Source organism: Equus przewalskii, chromosome 8 (assembly GCF_037783145.1).
Source record: "Equus przewalskii isolate Varuska chromosome 8, EquPr2, whole genome shotgun sequence".
In the NCBI taxonomy this organism is placed as follows: domain Eukaryota; kingdom Metazoa; phylum Chordata; class Mammalia; order Perissodactyla; family Equidae; genus Equus; species Equus przewalskii.
In genome coordinates this window covers 70929115-70954617 of record NC_091838.1, presented here as the reverse complement: position 1 = coordinate 70954617, position 25503 = coordinate 70929115, and the positions used below count along the sequence as shown (strand labels likewise).

The window sequence follows — 25503 nt, the reverse complement described above, 5'->3', positions numbered from 1 at the left end:
GCAACAAGGTCGAAGTCAGAAGACGTGGATCTCCATCCCTGTGTGTCCCTGACTCACGGAGAGTTCCTGGGGAAAAGGACCACCTCCTCTTGTAGATAATGTCATCAAGAGTCCAAAACAGGTCGTGTTCATCTCAGTATCCCAGCCCCCAGAACAAAGTAGGCACATGGCAGGCGCTCTGATTACAGTAGATGAAACTGAACTCTTCGGCCTCAGTGAACCAATCCATTGAATGGGATAACACAATGGCGGGAGGCTTGAAGGAAACTGAATATGCAGCAGTACCCAGCACTTCTTAGCAGGTGTTCAATTTGAGGGCCATGAAATTCTCCCCACGGCACATTTAGGAGCACAGTCCTGGGGCTCTATGCTGTAGGCCTAAGTGCTGGCCCTGAGGAGGGACTATGCCTCCCTAAGCCTTAATTACTTTATCTGGTAAAAAGGGATAATGACTGTACAGATCCCTTCCCCATCAGGTTTCCGGCGAGGATTAACTAAGTTAATATAAGGAAGCACTTCAGCACAGGCCTACCCATAGGAAGTGACCCTAATGTCTTGTAAAGGACACTCACCCGTGTTTCTGCCAGCTGAGCCTACACACCCCCATTCTCCACCAAAGCCCCTCCTTTCTTTGGTCTATATCTAGAGTCCGGGCAGGTGGAAGAAATTCTTTACTTCCAGGAAGAGAGGTGTGAATCCCATCCTTCTGGAAACACACAGCCTTTGTTTTCCTTCTCTACTTTTGAGAGAAAGGTGGACATGAGAATATTTCACATCTCTCTTCTCTAAAAGAAAAACAAGGTGAGCATGACTCTAAATGGGAACTGCTACATGGCCTCCATCAGGGGGTCGTGGGAAGACAGACAACTGGAGGGAGACCATCCCAAGCGGCGGCTGTTCCAGCTCCAGCCAGGGTGGCTGTGCAGGAGTGGGACCCCCAAGTGAAGCCAGAAACCCCAGTTTCTACATGGAGTCGATGGATTGTTATAGTAAGTGACTTGAATACAGGCCCCACAAAGCCCTATCTTGCAGGCCACTCAGGCCTGAGCCACCTCGCTTGCTGGCCAAGACCCTGCAGCTGTGAGGCTCCCAGCTCAGGCCCTCAAGGGCGGGAGGACTGGAAGGCCTGCCCTGCCTCTGGGGCAGACCTGAAAGGGGTTCTCCAGCCTCACCTGGGGAGCTCATTACAGATGCTGATTCCAATCCCCTCTCCCCCATGCAGATGTCCCTGCCCAGGGGGACTCCGCTTAAGAAACACTGGTCTACCCCCACTTCCTCTCTTCATGTAAGAGACCACGAGAGCAGCAGCAATGAAATGACCCCACAAGGCCACCCGACTGGAGGTACATGCACAACCTGAACCCTAAGAGGCTTCTCTTAAGGTCAAGACACTTCCCCAGCATCCTGCTGCCTCAACACAGGTTTCCCCTCAAGGTCAAGGAGCTGCGCAATTTCCTCACAGCAGGCCCCATTGCCACTCCTCCCCCTCCCAGTCACAGACCCTTAGGGTCCTCACTGTGGAGGCCTCCAGAGGCTTTCTCCATCCCTGCAGAAAAGGGCCACTGCCCCAGTGTGCCCTCAGGGCTCAGCAGGCAGGCTCAATCCACAGTGACAGCAGGACTCCTAGTGACACTTTTGTTTCCTCTTTAATAGTCAGCTTCCTGCACTGCTGACAGCTGCCTTCCTTAGGGAAGTCTCCAGCAGCCAAGCAGCAAAGGGGAGAAGAAAGAAAGGAAAGGAGAGAGAGAGGATGAAAGAAACAAACAAACAACTTGAATCAGGGAGTCTAATATAGTGAACTGAGGTTGGGGTCAAATTCCAGACATGCCACTTTCTAGCTCTGTGACTCCCAGTAAGTGTCTTCTCCTACCAAATCCTCAGTTTCTTCAACCATGAAACGGGTTTACAAGGACAGTGCCTGACATCTCCGAGTTGGGACAGGAATTAACGAAGTATGGTACCAATGCACAGATGTTATTATCGCACCTGCTCCCTCCAGTGACAGCGGTGGGTTTTCAAGGTCATTTCAAGATGCTCACAAAATACACAAGACACATGAGATTTGTGCACTCCTCCTGCGGCCCTGTCAGGGCAGGAGACCCGGCCCTCCCCCAACCTCCGCCCCTCCATCTTGCCCCACTCGGTGGGCCCCAGCTTACTTAATCTGCCCACTTTTCTCCTATAACTCAGCTGCTCACTCGAGTTATACTCTTGGATTCTGGAGTGCAAAGGGGCACAGCTGATCCTACGAGGCTGACTAGAGATGGGCCCTAAAGTGATCAGAGTGCAAGAGACCTCAAGGGTAGCTAGCGGCTGAGAGGGTCAAACGCCAATTCGGGTCCAGGAGGGTCCGACAAAGGACTCTCTGTTAAGGACAGAGCGGCCCCGGTGACTCAGGGGCCACACTGCGCGGCAATGACTCAGCATCCGATGCAGAGCCCGGCCGCCCAGCACCCTTGAGTTGCCTCCAGAAGCAGGGGTCCCGTGCCAGGCAGGCGAGGATCGAGTCAGCCCGGAGGAATGCCCCCCGCCCGCCTGTGCCCACTGCCGGCGACTCACGCGGCTGGCATCCCGGGGGGCACCACGTGACGGACCTGTCACTGGGCCAGGGTAAACAGGCGGGAACAGGAGCCCTGCTTCCCGGCCGGAGTGAGATCATGCCTGCGCAGGGCAACCGGGATCAGAGGAGGGTGGGCGGCCCTCGGGGCAGGAAATGGCCGGGATACACTGGCTTCTGGGGCTGGGGAGCGAGGAGCCAGGGAGAGAAATGACAGGCTCACAGGACAGAAAAGGGCAGGGCAGGGCAGGAGCACGCCCCTGGGGAACAGTGGGAACCTACGGTGTGTAAATTATTCCATACGGTGTTCAGAGACTTAAATAGCATCTGTCCCCCACCTCCCTCCCTTGGATCCCTCTCTTCCTCCTCCTGTTCCTCTGTGGTCTCCCCGTGCCCCGTCCATTCATTTTTAGAGTTCAGTCACAACCACTTCCCCAGCATTCCAGGTCGTACTACACCCTACAGAAAGCCTCTGCCACAACCAGCAGCTCCCTCAGACTCACCCTGGGGCCTCCCCTGCAGCCTGTGCCCTGAGGCAAACCTGTACCAATACCAGCAGAACCCCCAGACTCCATTTCCTCTCTCAAAATCCTACATCACTCATGGGCCACCTCTTCCAGGCAGGCTTCTTGGGATGCTCAAAGCCACTGCCTCCCTTTCCCCGCCTGGCCTCCTACTGGGCACAGACTCACTTACTCACTCTTTCACTAGTGCTCTAGGTCCCCAGGGCTGTTAGTTCTCTGGGAGGTTCCATGTCACCTCTTCACCTGGAGCCCAGGTCCTGGAGGACCGGCTCTCCTTCCACTGGGTACTTCCAGGCTCTGGCCGACAGATGATCTTGCATGTGGTAGATGCTCAATAACTTCCTGATCTGAAATCTGGACAGCATGAGAGAGAACCTCATTTGCTCTCCCAGCAACCCTACGCCAGCCAAAGTCACGCTGGGTCACCGGTTACTGAGTACCTTCTCCTGGCAGCTGGACACTGCATGAGACGCTACGGACGCAGAAGGGATAGGACCCAGGGGCCCTGGCTCAGGGGCCCCACTGCTGAAGGGGAGCAGCCTGGTCAAGAACCTGCTGTTCCATGTGGCAAGAACTCAGACCAGACCAGTGGGTACCAGGCTGCCATGGTGACGGGGAGGGGGTGGGGCCAGGGCAGGCTTCATTACTAGTAATAAAGGTCCCACGACATCAGCTCGCATTTACTGAGCCTTAGTTTGTGCCAAGGGCTTTACCTCCCTTAATCCTCACAGCAACCTTGCTGGGGGCCAGGCACTGTACTGTGCACTTTATACATGTTATCTCATTTAAAACTCCAACCCTCTGAGATAGATGCTGTTACAATTCCCTCTTTCACAGATGAGAAAGCTGAGTCTCAGAGAGGTTAATATTGTACTGAAGATCACACAGCTGGATTCAAACCCAGGTAGGCTAGCACCAGGGTCCATGCACTAACTACTACACCTCTCTGCCTTTTGCCCAAAGCTTCCATACAGGGGAATGACATGCTAAGCAGAATTTAGATGACTCATCCAAGAGCCCAAGCGTATTCATGGCAGGGGCAGTCACCCAGCTCTCTCCGGTGGGCCTCTGGGCTCACAGCCCCTTTCAAAGATGCCAAGTTAGCAGTATGTGGTTCCCCGATGCCTCCCAGCTCTGCTGAGAAGCTGCACTCGCTTCTGCTCCAGTTTGGGACTGCACACGAAGCACACGCAACGCATCACGGCCGTGACCGCTGCCATGGCACAGCACCAGGAGCTCTCAAACCAGAAATCCAGACGGCTCCCCCAGCACCTCTGAGCCTGGGTAGGGGCTACCAAAAATCACAGACGGTCAGCCAACAGGCCACCGGGCTCCAGGTCATTCTCGTAAAGCACTGGCTGCACCGCCAGCACTGGAAATCTAGATGAGCTGTCACTCATGTGGGATGGCAAGAACAGAGACGGTGATCACAGCCTGCAAGATCCAGGTGGAGAAGCTGGATGGCCCCCTCCAATGAAGCCAGTCCACAGAAGCACAGGGGACAGGACACAAAGAGCCCGCAAAGACCCCTTGTCCCAACCTCATTCCTGCATGGAGAATCCATGGTCCAAAGAACCTGATGACCAGACTCAAGTCTCGACTCTGCGACTCCTGACCCCTGGTCCAAATGCACCCTTCCATCAGGCTGAGAGAAAACGATCCCTGCACTGACCTCTGAGCCTTTCACTCCCTGGCCGGTGTCCTTTCACTGCAGGTGGAAGAGGCCACATCTAGACAGTCACTCTGTTCTGGACTCGACCACCACGGACTGAAGGCCAATCATGTGTCAGGCCCTGGGCTGGGCATTTCATACATCATCTCACCTAATTCTGCCCAGAAGCCTTCAAGGTGCATACTAGTATCTCAGGGGACAGATGAGGACTACGAGGGAGTCCTCAGGGGTTAAGTACCAGGTCACACAGCTTGGAACTGGGTTTGGGTTAGAAACTCAAGAATATGCAATTCCGACCTGCAACTAAGATATACAACTATGTATCAGGGGAGATTTGGGGAGATAAAGCAGAAAAAAAAAAAGAATATGCAATTCCACAGCCCTCACTCCTCCAACACGACCATAGTGCATCCTAAAGAAAGGAAAATACCACCACGGAAGGGCACCCACCCCCAAACGTGTCATCTAGACCCACGCTTACAGGAGGCCATCATGACAAATCAGTCAGTAAATTATTCGCAACCCCCTTATTCAACCCCTCAATAAAAATTTGGTATTTAAAATTTAGGAGAGATTCCCATCCCCCCACCACCCACCCACCCCACCCCCGCCGCCACTCTGGTTTTTGGGTCTCTTTTGATTCCTTCTGCATTCTTGTTTTAATATAAAGTGTTTAAAAACTTTTCTGTAAGAGCATTTTCTTAATTTAATACAAAGGGCCTAGGACCCACTGATGAGTCTACACAAGAGACCAAAGGACAAAATTCATTATCAGTCTTACGTTGCTCAACCCCATGGGGAGGCACTAATTACATGCTCTGAGAACTGCCAGCAGCTCCAGGAAGATCAGGCAAACTGACTGGTTTTCATATCTGCAAAGCCAGCTCTGCATGGTCCACACCACAGCTGTGTGTTATAAAACAAACACCAGCGCTCGGTAGCCTATAAGCATCAGTTGTTTTTATTATTAGTTATCTTTTTCAGAGTCCCTGACCAGGAGCAGCGACATCATCTCCAAAAGTACAGGCAGGTGCCCCCAACAAGTATATGTGGCCTGAGCTTGTCAAGTCAAGCTGCAAAGGTTGTGTCTGGAAAACCACAGAGATTAAAAATCTTGCACAAAATGTTTTTTTATCAATATCAAAGTGCTCCTCAACAATGACCTATCTTGTAAACCGGATGTCTCACCACCAGACTCTTCAAGGGAGACAAACCTTTGCCTAATTGCCCTTGAAAGAAGTTTCTAGTCCCTAACAGCCAGCATGCAGCCATGCAAGCCACGGGCCCACACACCCACATGCACACGCACATGCACCGACACGCAGGCACACACACGAGCTCACGCAGCCTTTCTAAGCGTCCCTGTTTCTTCTTCCATCCGCTTTTACGTCGCCGGTGCTAGAGCGTGAAGACAGCTACCTCTTGGAGACGACAGGGTGCTGGAAGTTTCCACAGGATCCTACCTTTATCTGATTGAAAACCAGTCTTTCCACCTCCTGGGAACATCTTGTTCTGTAAGCAAGTTCTGCCTTATCCTCAAGGACTCCAAGGATTCAAGCCTCAAGGATTCCAGAAGCTTCTCCAGCCCTGACTTGCTCCCACTGCCTACCCAAACTGCCCTGAGTCCCCTACAGAGACACCGAGGAAGGAACGGTCTTCTGAGGTCTGAGGGAAGGAACAGAGAACAGTGTGGCTGCAGCCTTGGCCCAGCTCTGCCAGGCTGAAACCTCTCCAGGATCTCCAGGGTCCCCAGGTCCCAGCAGTTATCTGCCGCCTGCTCTCCGACTCCCCATTCCCTGTCCTTGGCAACCTCAAAACTGATCACAAATGCTTCCTGCTGAGCCAGAGCACGCTCTCAGCAGCCAGCCAACCAATCAGGGCTGGCCCAGGGAATGAGACCATTTGCCATCCCCTTCCCAGCAACTCAGCATCTCCCACAGGGGCCCCTGGGATCTAACCCCCAGCTGTGCCTCCAACCCCAGCTCCCCGAAAGATGGCCCACATCCACATACCAGGCAAGGAGCTCACTCCGCCCTGGGCCTGGAATTCCCTCCCTCTTCTTGGGCCCCAGCACCATCCCAGGGCCTTTCCACACTCGCCTGGAACCACCTCCTCTGCCAGGATGTGCCATGCCTGGGTGCCCACCACCCAGCCTGGCGCCCACCCAACTGTGGACACCTGGGCACATTCATTACCTCCCTGAACCTCAGCCCTCTCATCTGTAAGACAGAAATAACTCACAGGCTATTGAGAGAACCAAAGGAGGCCATGACTTTTTTTTTCTGCTTATTTTTAAATAAATTTTATTTTTTAGAATAGTCTTAGATTTTACAGAAAAATTGTGAAGATAATACAGAGTTTCCCTCATATACTCTGCATCCAGTTTTTCCTATTATTAACATCATATGCTGCTATGGCACATTTCTTACAAATAATGAACCAATATTGATACCTTATGAACTAAAGTCCATACTTGACTCAGATTTTCTTAGTTTTTTCCTAATATCCTTTTTCTGTTCCTGGATCCCACCCAGGATCCCACATTACATTTAGTCATCCTGTCTCCTAAGGCTCCTCTTACCTGTGACAGTTTCATCCCATCCCATCAGACTTTCCTTGTTTTGGTGACCGTGTCCGTTTTGAAGAGGACTGGTCAAGTATTTTGTAAAACATCCCTCAGCTGGGATTTGTATAAGCTGTGTTGACAGCACACACCTTTGATGTGATCTGGTAAGAAATGGCACTTTACCTCTGCGATTTTCCTCCCCAAAACCCATAACCTCAGTCAAACGATGAGAAGGTCATAAATTTTTTAAATTAAATATTTGACAGATAATACAGTCAACATGGTTCAAAATTCAAAAGATACCCAGACACACAGTCAAAAGTCTCCTTCAGGCCCCTTTTTGCCTTTGCCCAGCTCCCCACCTCAACACATAGGTACCACTTGTGTTGGTTTCCAGTGTACGCGTACAGAATCGAGGCAAATATAAATTCTTACATCCCCTCCACACACATACACTTACACAAAAGATGGCATGCTGTGGTCATCACTGTTCTGCACCATGCTTTTTTCTCAACCATATATCCCAGAGTCGTGCACACAGCATTTCTTCACTCTTCTCCACATCCAGTTCACTGTGCGAGAGGGCACATTCACTGAACTAGTCTTCAACTCCCAGACGTCTGAGGTGCTCCCAATCTTTTGCTACCATAAAAATCCTACCATGAATAATCTTGTGCATTGTTCATTTCACACAAGTATCTGTAGGTAGATTTCTAGGGGAAATATCCCAACACGGGATTACTGGGTCAAAGGGCACCTTCATCTGTAGTTTGGATAATGCCAACATACTCTCCCGAAGGGCTGTGCCAGGTTCCATCCCCTCCAGCAATGGATGTACAAGACGGTTTGTTTCTCCACAGCTCTGTCAACAACAGAGTACATCACCAACTTGTACACTGCAAGATCTAAAGAGGGAAAAGTGGTACTTTTTATTTACAGTTCCCTTTTTCTGACTGGGCAGATCGTCTTCTGTTTAAGTGCCATTTGACATTCCTTTTCTATGAACTGTCTTCATATCCTGAACAGCTGTTTGCCTCAAGCCTATCGGCTGCTCCCTTAGCTGTGGGCTCGGCTCTGCAGGCGGTGCCTGGACACACATCCCCTGGGCTCCGATCATAAAAAGGGAGCCAGGAGCCTGAGAAAGCAAGCAGTAAGAACTAGGACTGTTCTAGAAAGGAAAAGCTCAGCTGTGGCTAGGGAAGGTTTCACATCTAGAAGGTGGGGCTCAACCAAGGCCTCCACATAGTATCTGATACTTGGAGACACAGGCAGAGAAGAAGGGACCTCATCTGGAAGGAGCCCCTGCCAGGTAAAGGCTCCAAGGAGACTAAAGACACAGAAGAACACAGGGTCTGTTGAGAGGGAGTATGACCAAGGGCAGCATGGATGCCAACCAAGGCCTCGAACACCAAGACACAGAACTGGGTCTCACGGTGCAGGCGGAGGGGAACTTTCCAATCTCCTTTTCTTTCTTTATGTTCTACTGACATTTTAAGACCAGTTCCTTTGTTCTGTTTTATGACCCCTTAGTTCAGCAGCTCTTAAAGCTTCAACCACCTGAAGAGCCTTTACAAAGCACACCTTCCAACCCTGAGAGGGGTTGGGGATGTGAACGTGGAAAAGGCTCCCAGGTGGGTAATTCTCACGGGCATCTCTGATAAAGGACCACCCCCGGTCCCAAGGACCCTGTGAGGACAGGGTCTTTCAGAAGCTCAGGTTGGATGGGAAGGTGAAGTTTCAAAAACAGGAATAACCTTTCCTCAAGTTTTGCTCAGGAGAGAAAACCACTGGCGCTGGAGAGATGTCCACCTTGGAAATCTCTCTCGCACTCACAAATTTGTGCCAGGCCTTGGGGCTGTGGACAGGGAAACAGAACATCCTGTTCTGTAAAAATCTCACGTCTATTAAGAATTCTCCCCAAGACCAGAGATACCCTGGGTAGTTCATCTGCATATGTGCTGTATTATTTACGCTCCTGCCAGCTTCCAGAGTGCTCTGGGTCACATCACTTGCACAACCTCATCCAGTAGATGGAGGATGGCAATGCTGAGTCAGCTGTATGTCTGCTTAGGGTCAAGGACTAGTCATCTTAATTTCCTCCGACTCAAATAGTATCTGTGTCCCTCCATTTCTCTCCCTCCCAGGATCCACCCGGTCTAGGCTCTGAACTTCCTCCTCCTGCTCTCTGCCTCCACTCTCTCTCCTCCATCCCAGGACAATCTTACTATCTTGGGCAAGTCTGCTCAAAAGCCCTGAGGTCCCCCTTTTCCCTTCAGCCCCAGACCACACTCTTCACTCAGGCTATTAACGCATCAATAAGTTAGCCTTCAAGCTCAGTCCCTACCACCCTCACTCTGACCATCAGCTCCAAAGAAAGGATCTATCTCAGCATCTACAACAAAGCCTTTGCTCTGGCCCCCAGTGTCATCCCCCTTGCGACAAGCACCCTCCCACACACCCTTTTTATACCATACAATGGGCTCAATTCCAATCCCACCTCCTTTAAGAAAACTTCTCCCACTACTGCAAGATCACCTCACACAAACAGAGCACCCACTAGGTTCCAGGCACTGTTCCAGGCAGTCAGATGCATATGAAACACAGGTTCATCCACAAGCAGTTCAGTCTAGTGGCTGAGACAGACATTCTGATACAAGCGGATGAGAAGGGCTCTGGCAGCCTGTCCTAAGTCTGCGAATCAGGGAGGACTTCCTGGGGGAGGTGGCAACTGAGCTGCATCTTTAAGAACCAAGGAGGCTAAGCAGGTTACAGAAGGGTCGTGTGGCTTGCGGAAGTACAGGAGGAGGAGAGTTGAGCTCGGCAGGCCCTGTGGGCAAGGAAGAGGAGAGAGACAAGGCATATGTGCAGCATGAGCACCAAAGAGCACACTCTTTGGGTGTGTAACGGTGGCCTTGGCTCTCCCCAGCTGCTTCACACTTATTTCAGGGCCATCATGATGAGGCTGCAATCAGGACTGCTTCCCCGGACCACTTTCCCATTCGCAGGGGCACCAAAGTCAGCTCACTAATGCCAATAGAGCCCTTTAACAATGCAGACAGGCATCAATATAATTCAGAGGCCAGGAGGCTCCCCAAAGGGACCATGACAAATGTCAAGAATCCTGGGCCCAGGATTCAGCAGCTTTAGAAGGCATGGCTCGCCAGGCCACACTCTGGAAAGAAAGGGGCTTCTCTCAAGGAATCTGTCCCAAGTCCCGGCGAGCACCTGGCGCCTGCCCAGGGGGATGAGGGATTCCAACCTCGGATAGGAAAGCACGTGGTACTCACAAATTGCTCCACTTATCAACAGCTGGCCCGTTACAAACCTCTTCCAACCGCATCACCTGTTTCCATCTTCATGGCAGTCTGGAGTAGGAGGCAGGGTCCCACCTGTGGCTTCTGCAGACCAGGACACTGGGGCTCTCCCTTGAGGACTTTGGGCATACGACAGAAGGTTCCAGAGAAAGGATTCTGACCTGGCCCTCCAGGCTTAGGATACTTGCTCTCCCCTATTTGAATTCTAGGAAGCCTGGAAGTGGGCAGACCCCTGGAGGCCACCTTGTCCAGCTCCCCCAATACCCAGGGAAGGACTGAGGGGTTCCGTGACTTGCTGGTGACAGAGCTGAATGAATGGAGCTGCTGGTGCCCTAAGACTGATTAACCGGCTGGGGACGAGCCAGCTCTCTTCTGAGGAGAGGGAGGGCCCGTGCACAGTGGCTTCTGCAGGCCCAGACGGGACTACTCTGGAAGAAGGGGACAGAAGATCTTCAGGGGAGCTGGGAGCAGCACACTGCACCTCAGAAACACGGCCCTCCGGCGAAGAGCCCAGCACCGCCACTGGAGCCGGGCATTAACAAATTCCGTGCCGAGGGCTATCAAAGGGAAAAACAGTTTTCCAGCTTTCGTCTTAAAAACCCAAAGTGCCTGAAAGGTAAGGAAAGGCATAAGATTCCAAGGATGTAAACAGAAACCACTCCCACGAAAGTTTAAAGGGCCATACAACATTAAAAGTAATAAATAAAAATAACAAATAGTAAAACAGAAATCAATGAAGAATAAATCATATAGTAATATTAAGCATAGTAATACATAAATAATTTTAAAATAACTGAAAACGCACGAATGTGACTACAACAAAAACGCAGGTGTTCATCTCTTGGTCAGATGACAGGCTATGAGATGATTGCTGTGGAGCACACAGGCTCTGGGGGCAGGACATGAATGCCACCACGATCCCATCTCAGGCATGGTAGTTAGCCTCTTGCCTTCGATTCTGACCTCCTATCAAATGGGGCTGCTAGTATCTGCTTCTCCTTCCTCCTGGCCAATGAGAGATGGGTCAAGACCTAATTCTGAACTGGAGGGGAATTCACTGAGCAGGTGCCCTGTGCAAGCACCTGGCCTCACTCCCAACAGCTCTTTGATGCACACTGTCCCCATTTTACAGGGGTGGAGACTGAGACTCAAAGACACTAAGCACTTCGTCCCAAACCATCTATTCCCAGAGCAAGCTTTGGGGGACACAAAGGTGAAAAAGAGGATTCCAGCCTGCAAAGTGTTTCCAGTCTACTTGGTCGCAGTGGTAGAACCAGACAGAAGCAGAGCCCTCCGTCCTCACTCACTAGCCCACTCGAGATGGACCCAGGACCCAGGAGTGTGCCCTCCCGCCCCGGGGCATCCTGTGGGAACCAGCTCACCAAGAGGGACTTGGCGGCAGTTCAGCCTGAGAAGACGCCAGGCAACTTTTCATGCCCTGGTTGGGCGGGACCAGCCTCCCGAGAGGCCAAGGCCAGTTCAGGACCACCGTGTTCAGGAGCCCAACCTAACCCAACCCAACCCAACTTCGGGAAACCAGACGAGAAAGCCATTGTGTGCCCTGCTGGGCGAAGAATAGCTATGAGAGTGGCAGGAGTCCCCGTGGCCAAGGCTGTCCCACCAAGGTGTGGCCAGTGCAGGGAGCACACAACCTCTGCCCCTTCGGAGCCTGTCTCTGAGCATCCCACACTATTTTAAGGATTTCTGAGATGCAAACAGGATTCAGGGCTCGCCAGGGACAGTCTGTAAAAGTTTTCCACTGGAACAAAGATTTCAATGCTGTAACTCAAAGCATGACTTTACAATGGGATCTGATTATCAAGAGCTCCAGAATATCCTCTTTTGAGACGCACTGCTCCTTTCTCTTTCCTGTCATTTACAGGCTGGCAGACACACGGCACGTAGACCAGGCAACTGCCTCATCCAGGGGGGTCGGGGGAGAAGACCTTTTCCTCCCCAGGGTCGGCTCTGGGGTCCCGGCACTCATCCTAAGGAGCCTCTGTCCACACCCACCATGGAGAAACATTATCCTGACGGTAGCGTCCGTGACATTTAAATACGTCAGTGCCAACCCTCCGGGCTTCCCAGTTCCTTCCAAATAAAACCCAAAGACCTCAAGTGGTGCGCACCCATTGCCTCTCTGACCTCACCTCCTATCCTTCCCTCACCTGTGCTCTCCTCTCCAGCCACATGAACCTCCTCCCTCTCTGGGTTATTCTCCCATTGCCTCTTCCCCCAGCTCTAATCCAAGGCTGGCCTTCTCCACCCTCCTCTGTGCCCAGCAAGCAACGTCTAGGGGCTCCATCAGTGGACCCAATGCACTGGCTGTCAGCTGAGTTCAGCCAATGGGAGGCACCAGCAGGAGGTCAGAAGGAGAAAGGAGCAAGAAGGCAGGGTAGGAACTATGGGACTCCCTCCATGCAGCAGGGGCTGGGTCCCTCCACACTACAGCCCTATCGAGTGGTCCCACCTCCAGCCCCTCTTCCCAGGGTTGGGCCTGCCTGATGCCCCATGTTGGTTCCTTAATCCTCCCACACCTCCGTCCACGGCCCCTTCATTGAACCCTCCTCAGCTAAGCCACTGTGACCCTGACTCATCCAACCGGAGCACAACTGACATGGGTGTTTCCTGGGCTCCGTCTCCCTAGCCACCACCTGCTTCACTCCCGAACTCCACTCGTGTCTCTCAACCCCTCCCCAAGAAGCCCTCTCTGCTTTATTTTTCTCCATAATACAAATTACTTCCTAACATACTCTAACTCCCTCCCTCTCTAGAATTAAGCTCCATCAGAGCACAGACTTTGTTTCATTTGCTCTTACGTTCCCGGTGCCTAGAGCATTATGACTGCTCAATTGTTGAATGAATGTGTTAACAGGTATGTATAGACAGAGCTCCTTAGCTATGGCCATCATAGGATCAACAAGTATTTACTGAGTGCCTGCTGCAAGCCAGCGTCTCTTCTAGATGCTGGGGACACAAACGGTGGACAACACAGCAACACACCAGCCCCCATTCAAAAGAACATCTTCCAATTCTGGCCTGCTCAGGCTGGCCCTGCCTCAGAGGGTCAGCGTCCGGACCTGGAGCCTGAATGTCGTTGTAGATTAACTAGCTGTCTGCAAACACTCAGCTCGCCTGATGATAAAGGCCCTCCTGGGGTCCGAACGCACAAAGCTGCTCTCTCAGGCCATCTGCCTCCTCCACTAGCCTGCTGGCTTCAGATGTGTGCAAACAAACAGGGGTGGACGCCTGATTTCAAGTGGGAGCTTGGGTTCCTCTGTGCCCTGTGCTGGCTTCTAAGGATGGCCTGAGGTGACAGGATTGACGGGAGTCAGGTATGATGGCTCCAAATCCCTGCTTAGCTACTCACCAGCCACGTGACCTTGGGCAAGGTCCTTTACATCTCTGAGGCCTCAGTTTCCTCATCTATAAAATGGGGAGAATCACTTTGGTTTTTCCAGGGCTACCACGAAGATTCAATATTATGCACGTAAAAGGCCTGGCACAAAGCAGAAACGCAGGAAAGAAGAAAATGAAAGCCGTAATTATGTCTCTGAAGAGTAAATGCTGGGATAAGCTTCTGATGCTTTTTGAGGAAGATTAGCCCCGAGCTAATATCTGCTGCCAATCCTCTTTTTGCTGAGGAGGACTGGCCCTGAGCTAACATCTGCATCCATCTTCCTCTACTTCATATGTGGGATGCCTGCCACAGCATGGCCTGCCAAGTGGTGCCATGTCTACACCCGGGATCCGAACCAGCGAACCCCGGGCCACTGAAGCAGAACGTGTGCACTTAACCGCTGCATCACCGGGCCGGCCCTCCAATGCATTATTTTTAATAGCATGAATAGGTGGGATGGAGCGGGAATCAAGTTCCGAGCTAGAAAAACATTTAATATATTTAGTCATTCCTAAAGACCTGTTTCTGTGACCTTTGGGGTACATATTTCATGAGTTTGAGAAACCTGTCTTCTAAGGAAAAGATGACTTTTCCCTACTGGGAGGCGTCACCCAACTGTGTGCAGAGGGGGCATTACCATCGAAGGCATCCTGGTAATATACAAAAGGAACAGCGCCATGCAGCCCTGCCTGTGTGGTTTTAAATAAATGCCAACACTTCAGGAAGTCAAACGTTTGTCCCAGTTATGGGCCCACGATGAAAACATTCCCGGAGCACCTCGGTACACTCTGATCTATGAGACGGGGGCTCTGAGAGTGGGCACAGGCTGCATCGGGCTGAGATCGCAGTGGCTGCTGCGTTGAAGGTTCAAGTATTACTCCCGCTGCAAGTTCATCCAATGTGGCTCCACTGGGGGCTCTGCCCAGCACTGTCGTCCCCATCCTGGGACCCCGGATGCCAGAGAAGCCACCATCTGGAACCCTCCACCAGCATGGCTCTTAAAGCTTCCACCTGGAAGTGACGCGCTTCTGCTCACGTTTCATTGGTCAGAGCATGTCACACAGCCTGGCCTTGGCCCAGGGAGGACGGAAGCATCCTCTCCCATAGGAAGGGGAGCAGACACTGAACAGTGACAGACACAGCCGAGGACAGGCATCCCCTTTATATTTCTGTTTCCAACCCCCTCGCCTAGCACCATGTCTCACAAACTGTCAAGACATTCTGGAATGTTCCTTAAACAGACGAACAAACCCTTCTTTGCACTTGACCTGCAGGAAAAGCAGGCCCATCCTTGGTTTATTAACTGAGCAGTTAACCTCCTGGCCCACAGAGCCTTGTTACCCAGGTTCAAATCCCAGGTCTGCCTTTTATTACCTGGGTGACTTTGGGCCAAGTTAGTCAACCTCTCTGTACCTCAGTTTCTTTGTCCATAAAATGGGGATGGTGTGAATAGTACTTAGAACATAGGGTTGTTATAAGGGTGAGATGAGTTAATTGAAGGTAAAGCACTTAGACTAGGACCTGGCAGGTAGTAAATACCCAATAAATAGAAGCTGTTATTATTACTATCTTCATCAGAGTCAGATCTTGTTTTTGAGCCCCTATGGTTGGAGATGAGTCACTTGCTTTAATTCCTCAACAGTCTTCCAAAGGACAAACCTTCAAACTACATGCTCCCAACACTTTCTGAGCACAGGCCAGGATACTGAGACCCACAAGGTGGTTTCTAGAAAAGAATTCGGCCATGGGGTCGATGTCCACTTACCCCAGCTGGGGCCAGCCCCGGCCAGGCTGGAGAAGGTAGGAGTGGATGGGGGCCCAGCAAGCAGAAGGGAAGCATCATTACCCGGTCAGCTGGGCTGGAGCAGAGAGCAGGAGGGAGGAGCGCTCAACTCCCCCGGAGCCACTGTCAATGCAGCATTCCAGTGTCAGGAGAAGAATGCGGGCAATCTCTGAGAGGCCTGGGGCAGGACTGTCCTGAGGTGGGAAGGATTATAGAACGCCTGCTTGTTGACCAAAACTGACTATGGAATCCAACTGAGTCCCGCGACAAGCCTTTAGTCCCAGTATCTTTATTCCCTTGGGCTCAGTATGGCCCAGGAGATCACGCACAACTAGCAGGAAACCAGGATTCATGCACAGAGGCCATAAAAAACAATTCACATCACAGACCTTGGGGTCAGACTTGCCCTCAGACTCTAAAGCATTCCATTTTCTCCTCATTCCTCTCAACCTAAGTGACACTCACCATCCAAGGTGACACAGCAAGAGAGACCCCAGGGCCCCAAGTGGCAAGGAGAACAAACAAGGAATCATAGAATCTAGAAGGCACCCTCTTCCCTCCAACTGCTGGGCCACCACCCTAACCTGACCACCATCACTCTCACCTGTAATAAAGCAATATGGTCTCCCCCCTCCACGGTCACCCCTCCACACAGCCAGCTGCTTGATCCCATCCTGCCTCCTCTCCAACTGCCAATCCAACCGCCCCCCTCACTCAGCTTCTGCCATCTGGCCCTCCTTCTGTTCCTCAGATAGCCAAGCTCACTCCGATCTTATTTGAGAAAGATCTCCCCATACTTCTGATAAGCGACAATCATAAAAATACCAAATGCTGTCATCTGCTCAGATGTTATCTGCCATAATATGCTAGGCATCCCTACCAGGTTGAACAATGTCTCCCCAAAATTCAAGTGTCCCCAGAACCTCAGAATGTGACCTTATTTCCAAATAAGGTCTCTGCAGAGCAGTTTGTTAGTGTGAGGTCATACGGGATTAGAGTGGGCCCTGAATCCAATGACTGGTGTCCTTATAAGAAGAGGCGAGGACACAGAGATACACACCAAGTTCGGAAAAGGCCATGTGAAGATGGAGATAGAAACTGGAATGATGCCACTACAAGCCAAGGAATGCCAAGAATTTCCAGCAATACCAGAAGCTAGAAGAGACAAGGAAAGATCCACCCCTAGAGCCTTTGGAGAGAGCACAGGGCTGCTAACACCTTGATTTTAGACTTCCAGGCTCCAGAACTGTGAAAGAACAAACATGTGTTGTTGTAAGCCACCCAGCGGGCGGTAATTTGCAATGGCAGCCCTAGGAAACGAAGGCGGCATCTCACAAATATTCTCGTCAGGCCGTGCCCCAGCACTGCACAGGGAGAAGGCTTGTTCTCACTCTACAGATGGGGAACGGAGGACCCTGGCTCAAGGTTACACAGCTAGTGAGTGGCAGAGCTGAGATGCAAACACAGCCCGACTCCAGAAAACGGGTTCTTTACACAGGGCTGAGCAGTTGCCCTCTTTTTACAGAACGGATGCAAAGAAAGGAGGCCTGCAAAGCTATACCTGAAAGTCTTGCTTAAAAGCCCTCTGGCAGCTCTTCTGTCAGAAAGGGTTTCTGGGAAGCTTCGGTTACCAGAGAGAAAGGACTTGGCTACCAACCGCTTCTGGGAACAAACTTAAAGGCAGACGGAGGTTTCATTCTGCAGTTGTAACATAAATTTTTGTCGCTGGGACCACCCCATCATATATATACACACATTTAAAAGGGTTCATTACATGCAATATGCAATAATTACTTTTTGCTCATTACAGAGTCCTTTGTAGTCCCTCACCTGAAACATTATCATTACACTTGGCTCAGATGCTAACAAGCTTACCTTCTCAACAGGCACTGGGCAAAACATCCAAAAATCTTTAACTGGTTGAGGTGCAGAACTTGGAACAGCATCTGGCATGTGATTATTTTTAACAGGAAAAATAGCCCATCTTGTCAGCTTTCCATTTTGAGCAAAGACAAATTGGCCACCAGCACATACATAAAAGGGTGAGTTTGGTGGGGCACGCATCATCCTCGCGCTCATTCGCTGAGCTCAATCAAGATGAATGCCGTCATTCACTCTCTGTGGATGGACTGTCCTTAATGCCCCCCTCTCCCCACGTTGAAAGGGAAATTTGGCCAATCTTGGCTCCAAAACCACCAACCACGGTGGAGAGGTTTCACGCAGGTTTTCTAAAGCTTCAGTGAAAACAGAGTTTGTTTGCTTTATCATTTAAATTTCAAAATACATCCCTGGCCAAGGAGAAATATAAACACCACAGGGCTTGTGCTGCTGGCAGAAGAGAGAGAAGCCACCAGCCTTCACTGTCCCATCTGAAAAGTAAAAGCCCCATGTTTTGTGGCTGCTATTACTGCTTCTTACTATTATTGTCGTTGTTGTTATCAATAATAATAAGTCTTACTACCCAGAACCTTACAAAGTCTCTCCCTCGGGAATGTTATGTCCACTCTGGGCCTCAGTTTCCCTCATCTGTACCACAAAGAACTAGATAAATAGTAAGATCCTTTGGCCTGAAGTCTGCTTTGAGAATGAAAAGAGGAGGCAGTTGGCTCTGCTCTGCTGAAATGTGCCCAGGTGTGAATGGCAGACAGCACTGGCACTTCTTAATAAGGGCCTTCTCTCTCATAAAGTGGACAATCCAAGCTGTGAGGAGACACAACGCTCTCCTGCCCACCCCGGGCCATGGCATCAATATGGCCATTTTCATTTTGAATGGATAAACAAAAGTGGCCTATAAATGCTTTTATGTTTCCTGAATTGGTCCCTGGGTAGAAAAAAACTGCTCACCATGGAACTCCACAGCCTTCAAAGAGTGGTCACTGGGCGATAACAGCCTGGCTCCCCAGCTGTGGCAATGGGGAAGGGGAGTTGGGGTGGAGGAGAGAAGGGGGCTGGGGGGGGAAGGAGGGGAGGGGGCTGAGTGGAAGGAGGGGAGGGGGCTCTGGGCCAGGATGCAGATCCAAGGCTTCTGGGAGGGAGGAAGATCAGAGTTTCAGGCTTCCTGCCCCGCTGAGGCCGCAGAGCAAGATGCTCCATCAGGATTCAACTCAAATGACCCCTGAGATGCACGGTCCAGGGCGGGGCAGGGAATCCACCCTCCGTGCCAGAAAGAAAGGGGAGAAGAAATTTTTCCAGGGAGCTGCCAACTCGGCGCATGAGGCCTGGGAGGGCCACGCAACCCTGCCGTGCAGGCAAAACAGCGCTGCGATTCTTGGAACGGGCCCTGGTTCAAAGGAGGAGAGAGAACAGGCTGCACAGACTCTTCCTTCTGCACTGGAGGCGCCGGGCCAGGAAGGGGGCTGGGGAGGAGAGGCCAGGGCCTCCAGCCTCAGGCCTGCTCAGTCAGGCCCAGGGCTCCCCCATACAGGCAATTTCGGAGGGTGGACCAGAGGGTGGTCAGCTGCCTGGGGACCAGGGGCTGGGTGTCTAGGACTTCAGTTGGCAGATTCCAGAAGGCAGAAAGGAAAAAAGGAAGGCCAGCAAAGGGATGGGAGACAGTCTGTGTGAGTGGAAGAAAGCCCTCTGGCCTGGGATTCAGGGGACTTGGGTTCATATGGGCAATTATAAAACAAACAGATTTCTGAGTACTCCCAGGGCTTCTTATTAATGCATTAGGAAGCAGAATGGCATTCAAAGATGTTTTACTACTTGATGGATTTTTAAGAACTTGTTTCTTATTAATTGAAGAACGAATACGTGCACACAGTAAAAATTTCCAACAGAATGAAGAGTCACAGAGACACCACTAACCTTCCCTCTTCCCCCACAAGGCCCCCAGTTAGCCGCCTCAGTAGCAGCTGCTATTATCATTTTTTTTTTTTTTGGTGCATCCTTCCAGATCAGTCTGCGCATACATGCATGTGTGTGTGTATGTGTGTGTTCTTCCTTTGGCACACAAATGGAAATAGTGAGAAAATTCCCAAAGAACTACTCACCATCTGGAGCCTGACTTTGTCATCCATCAAATGACGAGCTTGGATGGATCCCTTCTGACTTTGAGGAGTCCAAACTAGGAAGCTACCTGCCAAAAGCCATAGGCAATCAGCTTGAGGAGCTAACCTGAGGCTGGTTTGACTCAACTCTGGGGACTGTCAGGTCTGCTGAGGGACACAGTGCTAACAACTGACCTTGACTGAGCCCTCCCGGGGACTAGGGGCTGGGCCAAACAAGTTACAGGCACCACCTCGTCCAACCTTCACAACCACCTCGGGAGGTAAGGCCTGGTATTATCATGCCCATTTTATGGGAAAAGAAACTAAGGTCCAAGAAACAAAGCAACCAGTCCAAGGTCACATAAGTGGTAGACAACTAGCATAACCATGCAATTCTCTCGTGTTCGTCGTTTTGGGGGACACACACATAACAGGGAAAGAGCTGCAAGCCATATGACATAGGTATTTATCTGCAGCGAGGCTGAGTGACTGCCAGGAACACACAGCTAGCCAAATGTGTCAGAGGCAGAACTTAAACCCTTTGGTTCCGCGTCCAAAGCCCATGCTTTTGATTTCCACTAAAGCATCCCCAAAATGGAAATGATAGTACCCTGCTGAGCAGTCAGATTTATAGTAGCTCGTTTCACCTCCAGCATCCCTGAAGTAGGTGTCAAGATCCACCCTTAACCAACAAGAAAGCAGAACGACAGAAGCTGAGCGGCCTTCCAGAGTTCTCATAGGCGAGGCTGACGGCAAATGGTCCTCAGGCTCAGGCCAGGATTCTCCCACTCAGTCATGCAAACCTCAGGGCATAAACTTCATGCAGTCCTGAGCAGCTGCTCCCACTTCCCAAGCAGCAAAGTGCTGAATTTAAGGGAAACCCAAAATCACAAGGAGAAAACAGTGAGAACTGCAGAAGAGCTCTCCCATTCCCCTCCACAGGACCCACCTCTCCCTGGTCTCAGAAACCCAGCTTAACAAGAAAGCAACTCTGTGCGGGGAAGATGTTTGACATCATCTTGTGGCTGCAATCTAGCAAAACTAAATGTCAAAGCAACTTAGCAATATGCATCGAGAGCCTTAAAAATGTCTAGAACCTTTTCCAGAAATCTATCCTAAGGAAATCTGAAAGATGGAAATAGGTTTATTCACACATGTGCACACACACACATACATACACACACACACAAAACCACACATCTTAGTGATGAGGATTTTAGGCTAGTTAATTTTAAAACTGCAGAGGAGAAGCAGGCTCCAAGGACTGGAATTTGCTTGCTCTTTGATGAGAGATATTTGCATTTGTGAAAGAAATCTCCATGCCTCCCCCTCTGCACCAGGAGTAAGGCAGGATGGCCTTATCTCTGGAAACTCTTAATGGGGAAGGCAACGACTTAAGTTGGTTACGGTCTGTCAACCTCATGTAACTGATTTAGGGTGGTGGCTTCTGGCCTTTACTTAATCCGATTTGATTCTTATCTAAAAGTTGTGGGACCGCCCAGTGGCCGGACCCCACCTGCACTGATACCATTTTGACTTTTTTACATGTTCTTTCCTTTGTCTTGTAAAGAGATGGCTCACATACCTATGCCTTAAATCTAACCTTACTCTCCACCCATGTTTGCAGCAGAAGCAGCGGCAGCAGCACCTCCTCCTGCCCGTGGGCCCTGTCCCCACGCAGCAGCCAGACTGCCCATGGGTCCTGTCCCAATGCCAGCGGGGGCAGCAGCAGCTCTGACTGCCCATGGGTCCTGTCCCCATGCTATTCCACACTATTCTCTAAATAAAAGAGCACTACCGCCAGATCTTGAGAGTCCCAGAAATCTTTCTTTTGAATCCTCCGCTCACCGACCCCGCATCATTTCCAATAGTTATGAGAGAAAACTACAGGAAATATTCTTAAAATTACTGGTAAAATTGGGAAAATAAACTATCATTGCAATGGGATATTACAACATTCTGTTGCATTAAAAATGATACTTAAAAGTATGCTTTTAACACCATGTGGAAATACTTCTATTACATTAAGAGAAAAATCCAATAAAATTGTCAGATGATCTCATATTTAAAAGAAATAGGCAAAGAAAAAAACACTGTGAAATGTGTTAATATTATTTTCTTCCTTGTACTCTTAACATTTCCCAAATTTTCCAGAAGAAAAAATATCCTTACAAAAATAAGCATTATTTGAAAGAAATGATGAGCCATGTTCCTGGATAAAATGAGCAATGGGTGTAATATGAGATGGAGAATAATTTACTCAGTTTTCAGATGATGCTCCTAACAAGTTACATGATCCTGCAAAATCAGGGAGGCAACTCAGAAAGAGATTGATGGGGAGCCCAGTAAAAAGGGGCTCAAGCCCAGAAGAGCTGTGGAAAGCAGAGAAGGGAAGTCCCGGGAGCCGCAACACCGCAGCAGGTCCACAGGAACCAGAAGACAGAGGGGAGCGGGGGTCCCCAAGGGAGCGATCTGAGACACGGGGCGGGGGGCCTTAATGAAGGGGACTGAGAGTTCAAAAAACAGCTACTCTCAGGATACAGCCAAGTAGTTCAAGAGAAGGAGGCAATCTGAAATCCCAGGGCGAACAGAGAGCTGTGCAGAAAGGACCCGTGATCAGCGTCTACTGCTGGGATGCGAGGGGAAGGCCATTCAGATGCAGAATGATGTACATACTGTTTACCAATGTTTCCACCTTCCAAATTAATGCTGCAGATAAAGCACAGAAATCTTAATTAGGGATAGGAGAGATAATAGGAATGTGCCACGCCTTGCCCACTGACGCAAAAATAGAGATGCCAGATAAGGATAAGGGAGGTGGAGGAGGGGAGAGCGCACATGCTCATGTCTGGGCTCAGCAAGTGTGAGTCACAGGATGCTGGGGAGGGTCCAGAATACGGGTCTAAGTCACTGGAGAGCCAGGCCACAGGCCCTAGTATTCAAAGATACCGACCTACCTCCCCTCCCCCGCACTCTGGGCCACAACTAAGGGCAGGCGAGGGGGTAGGGGACTCCAGCTTTTCCATATAAGCCTTTCTCATTTGATTTTAAATATGTGCATGTATTATTCTGATTAAAGACCTAATTCTTTGAAAAGGGTGTTAGGCTCTGAATTCAAACACACTATGAGCAGGAGCTTCCTTAATGCTCACGTCCCTCTCTCTTTCACATGTTTAAAAGGCACTGCAACCATATGAAGTCGCTGTCAGTGGGACAGGACAGCAGCCCATTGGGAACGACTTCCCTACCAACCTGGCACAATTACTGAAATCCCCAGCAAGCAGAAGCAGCTTTCAGGTGCACCCCATTTCAAGCATCCTTCTTAGGCAGATAAGCTGGGAAGGATGACAGACGTGGGCTGATATAACACATGCCACTTTGAATATAAAGACTTTTAACTTTAACGAAAAAAAATACACTCCACGGGCTTTTGAAATAGTGTCCTTCCCTCGCTTGGTCGTCTTGCCACAGGCTCCTTGTCCTCTCTCCAATAGAAGCTCCTCAAAGCGGCTAGAATGGTCTGATCCTCAAATACAATCCTGTCACTCTCTGGCTCAAAATCCCTCCTGGGTCTCACGTAGAGGCTCCAGGGTGGGCTCACCACCCAGCCACCAGCCTCCTCCAGCTTGGGCTCCTCCCCTACGTGCCCCACTGCAGTTTGCTCAGGCAGACAGTCTCTGCAGTTCCCAGACTGAGCCCGCTCCCACCTGGCTAAGCCTTGTAGGAGCTGGTCCCTCTCTTCGCAATGTCCTTCCATCTCCTGTCTGCCCAGCAGGCTCAGCATTTCCACTCCTAAGATTCAGCTCAAGTCCTGCCTCAGTGGGAATGCAACCTCATCTGCCCGGATAGACTTACGCGCTCTAATCATCACTGCCTTTATATTCTGCTTCTTTCACCTCTGCTTCCCCACAGACTGGGTCTCTCCATCTTTGTGTCTCCAGGTCCTAAAAAACAACCACCAATACAAGAACAATTACAGCCACCAAGACTCACTGAGTTCTTAAAGTAGGCCAGACACTATTTTAAGCACCACATACGCATTAATTATTTCATTAAATCCTTACAACAACTCTATGAAGTAAGTACTATTACAATATTCATTTTACAGATAGAACAAGTGAAGCTCAGAGAGGTTAAACAGCTTAACCAATCTCACACAACTAATATTAGTAGAGCCAGGATTCAAACGCAGGCCGTCAGATCCAGACCTGGTAGGCCTGCCACATACGGTTGTGCAGGTTGTATACTACACGACTCTGAAGCCCACCATTCTTGTCACAGTCTAGCTTGGCACGGTCCAATAGAAATATACTAGACACATATATAATTTCAAATTTTCTAGTAGTCATATTAAAAAATAATAAAAAGAGACAGGTGAAATTTATTTTAATATATTTTATTTAACCTAACATATCCAAATCTTACCATTTCAACATGTAATCAACATACACAACTATTAAAGATATTTTACATTCTCTTTTTGGTAAAAACTTAGAAACCCGGTGTACATTTTACACTTAAGGCACATTTCGATTCAGTCTTTTCCACATTTCACACGCTCAACAGCCACACAGTAGCCACCATACCGGATGGCACGGGTCTAGCGGCAGTTTGAACAAGGCCCGACCTCTCTGGGCCTCCACATCCCCTGGAGATCAGACGCAAGTCACCGAAATTTAAGGAACCGTTCTGTGCATCCGTTTTTAAAGAGATCCATTCATGCACCCTTCTCCACTTCCAGGGCAGAGGAACATCTGGAAGTTGAAAGCCCTCAACAGCTGGGAGACATTTTCATCCTTAAAAAGCATAATTTATTTCTCCAACAATGAAAACCATGCTGTCCATGGGGGGAGGGGGTGCAACTTTGCAGCTCTCGTTTTCTCTGCTGGGAGGAGGGTGCTTGCCCTGGGCCCCACGGCTAATCCACGCTCACCGATGAAGTCCCAACCAGCAGGAGGCCTCCCTTCCCCATCGCGGATCAGGAGGGGCGCAGGGCTGGACGCGAGTCTGCATTTATAGTCTAAGCTCAGAGCCATCCTTGAGTGGGCTGAACTGGGCGCAGAAAGCGAAACCCATGGGAGCCAAAATCTCTAAAAAAGGCAAAGCATTCCAAACCCCACCCTGAGAACCATACTCAATCCAGTGACATTCCAGAAGGGTGAAAGAATGTGGTTGGTCCTTAGAGTGCGTGGAGTAAGGACTAAAGGGACATCTGCCTTCGAATCCCACCTCCACCACTTCAGCTCACCTTGGGGTTCCCCCCACACACTCTGCTCTCCACTCCTGAGGGCGAGCAGAGGCTGCCATTAATAAGTGTCCCTCCAGGGCCCCAAGCTCTTGGCATGAGCATCTCAGTCACCCACCTGGCACCCTGGGGGCCGAGATCACATCTAGGCAAGGCAGCACACCAGTGAGCACACACAGATCCTAAAATTAGGCGGCCTGGCTTCAAATCTTGGCTCTGGCCCTGCTCCTTATTAACCGTTACCTTGGACAGCCACCTACCTCTCTGCCTCAGTTTACCTAACTGTAAACAGGGGAAATTCATATCGACCACACAGACGGTTGTAAGGATTCAATATACAGATTAAACCTAGATGCAGAGCGCTCAGAAGAGAGGCTGGGACACAGGGAACTAGTGACGCGCATGCTAACACAAGTTTACAGATGGTAATCAAGGTCCAAGAGGAGTGAAGCG

General features: G+C 50.3%; 1 long non-coding RNA gene across 6 annotated transcripts in view; it reads right to left on the bottom strand.

The window, feature by feature from the left end:
* The window catches only part of LOC103567818 (uncharacterized), a 225307-nt gene that overhangs the window by 182830 nt on the left and 16974 nt on the right, over nucleotides 1–25503 (bottom strand). Inside the window, exon 2 of one of the 6 annotated variants that reach the window (XR_011543203.1) lies at nucleotides 23661–23749. The exons of the other annotated variants lie outside the window; for them this stretch is intronic. This is a non-coding gene — a long non-coding RNA (uncharacterized lncRNA). The remainder of the gene's footprint in view (nucleotides 1–23660; nucleotides 23750–25503) is intronic. 6 annotated transcript variants of the gene reach the window in all.